This window comes from Chrysochloris asiatica, unplaced genomic scaffold (assembly GCF_000296735.1).
Source record: "Chrysochloris asiatica unplaced genomic scaffold, ChrAsi1.0 scaffold00172, whole genome shotgun sequence".
Classification (NCBI taxonomy): Eukaryota; Metazoa; Chordata; class Mammalia; order Afrosoricida; family Chrysochloridae; genus Chrysochloris; species Chrysochloris asiatica.
In genome coordinates, this window is record NW_006408690.1 from 3,014,264 (window position 1) to 3,017,020 (window position 2,757).

Below are 2,757 nucleotides of genomic sequence, written 5' to 3' on the forward strand. Positions count from 1 at the left end.
CAGTGGTGAGGATTTTTGTTTTCTTGACATTGAGATGTAATCCATATCGAAGGCTGTGCTCTTTAATCTTCATAAGTAAATGTTTCAAGTCCTCTTCACTCTCAGCGATCAAGGTTGTATCATCATAGTGTATGTTAAAATGTTAAAACTGATGATCTGGTCTGTAAACCTTTACTCAAATCACAATAAAAGTTTCAAAAATAAATGAATGCAATTATTTTGCTGATTTATGTGTCTCATTTAAATCTTTTTCTCCACCACCTTCCTTATTTAAGCTCCTTGAAGACATAACTTTTTAGCAGAAAAACAAGCCCACTAAACTAACCCAATCCTATAAAGAGTATCTGAGGCTGTAAATCTTTACAAGCGCAGACAGCCTCATCTTCCTGCCAGCGAGTGCCACCAGGTCTCCTTGCTGTTTAGGGCAAGAGAAGGGTTAATTCAACCACATTTACAAGGTCATAACTGATTTCAACTGTTGTTTAAACTGTTTTCAATCACTTTCTTTAGGGACATGCCACTCCTAAGAGTCATAGCTTATTTCCATTCATCTGTGATTACAAATTGTGTAGCTTTGAATTTGTAATAACCTAGTGCATACGCCTTAACTTATTTTCATCCGTTTGAACTGTAAGGTTTGGCGGTTCAAGCTTACCAGCGTCTTCTTGGAAACCCTATACAGGGTTGCTATGGGTTGGAACCGACTCGACGGCACTTAACAACAACAACATCTTTGGAAAGCATTTCTAGGAGTGGAGTCACTGGGTCAGAGAGTAAATAAATGCACCTGCAAGGATTTTTGGATTTCCAACAGCCATCCATGAGAATGCCTGGCTCTCCACAGCTTTGCCAATTAGAGTGTTGTCAAGCTTTGGGGTTCCTGCCAATCTGATAATAGTGAAATAACCCCTCCCAAGAGCGCCGTTATTTTTCTCGCCGTACCCTCCCTCTCCCACAAAGACAGTTTTATCTTCGGGTTCCAGGCTGCGCACCTTAACTGCGCAGAGTTCCCGAGTCAGCCGGGTGCGAGCGCTTTCCGTCGTGCGCGCCTCCAGGTCCGCCCACAGTACGCGCCTCGCCCACCTCCTCTCGGTGCTGTAGTGTTACTTTTCGCGCGGGCTGTGATCGGCTGAGCGCCCTTGCGCAACTGGCCGGAAAGAGGAAGCTTAAAAAGGGCTGAAGTAAACACTTAGGGAGACTGTTGCAAAATAAATGGGGCTTTATGGACCCATCATTTGGCCCCAGGTCTCCTATCACAAATATATTGAGGCTACAAACTTGGGTCATTTCTCCTGGCACTCCTAAGGGAAAGGCACGGAGTAAGTAGAGAATGAAAGAGGAAGAAGCACCTTTCCTCAGAATTACCCCACAAAATTCTTTTTTTTTATCCTTCAAGGTTGTAGTGTACAGGAAAAATGAAAGTTAGCAAGGCACAGACCCCACAGAGTTGGGACAAACAGCCTCTGAATTTTATGAGTTTTTTGGTAGTGTTGCTTTTTTTCCTCCGTCAGCAGTTCGAAACTACCAGCTGTTTGCGGGAGAAAGATGAGGCTTTCTGCTCCCGTAAAGATTTACAGCCTCAGAAACTCTGTACAGGGTCGCTATGAGTCGGAACTGACTCCATGGCACATTACAACAACAACCCAGGGGTTCCACTTACATCTCAATGCAAACGAGCTCCTTCTGCGCCTCTCACGTCTGCGCGCTAACGTGTGAAGGGCAGGGCTGACACCACTTCCTCCTGGAGGAGCTCAGCGTACAGCCTCTGTCTTCCCGCCGGTGCTCCGAAGCCACACCGCACGCGCCCGCCCGCGTGCCCGGCTTTTGTCCCCGTTGCGTACCCGCACAGCCATCAAGGTAAGTGGCGCCTCCTGGGTCCTCAGAACCTTGGGAGCGCTCAGGGACTTTGCGTCGAGCCCATGAGCCCCAAGCCTAGCGCAGCTTCTAGCGCAGGCCGACGTGGAAGCGCGCCCCTCACTTGGCCCTAGAGGGGCGCAGATCCCTTGTGGCCTTTTTGCGTTTTTGTACACCAGACCCAGCTCGCAAGGTTGGGGCGCGCGACTCGCTTTTCCCGCGACCTGTTTCAACCGATTTGACAATTTCCTAACCAGAAAATTGTTACCGATTCATACAGGGAACCCGTATGAACGCTGTCCTGTCCAGTACGTTCAGGACCCCCAACCTGATGGGATCTGGAGGAATTTCCGGGACATTTTAGGACATTTTCGACTCAATATAAATCGTGTGAAAATGTGAATGTCGATCTCAGTTTGATGAATTTTAAAGTGTTTCCTTCCCTTAAAACTTTCAGACAGCTGTTTCTTCTTTTAAAGAATAACTTTCCCACCCTACGAGTCACCTTTTCATTTTAAACTAAGATAAGGAAAGATTTAGACACTAGACCCAAGTTCTGAATTTGACATAGCGTGATGAATACCACTTTATAGAATGAAGATAACAAAAAGACCCAATCTTGCTGAAGATCTTGTCGGGTGTGCCTCTAATTTCCTTGTGGGAAGATGATTCTTATAATTCATACCAGTATAGAAATCTAAATGCGTTGATGGCCACTCAGCAAAACTGTGCAAAAAGACGTTTTAGTGTGATCATTAGAGTTGGTTATTCTAGAAAGGTATATAGGAGCCCTGGTGGTGGCTGGGCGCCGTGGAGTCGGTTCCGACTCATAACGACCCTGTACAGGGTTTCCGAGGGTGTAAATCTTTTACGGGAGCAGAATGCCTCATCTTTCTCCCGCGG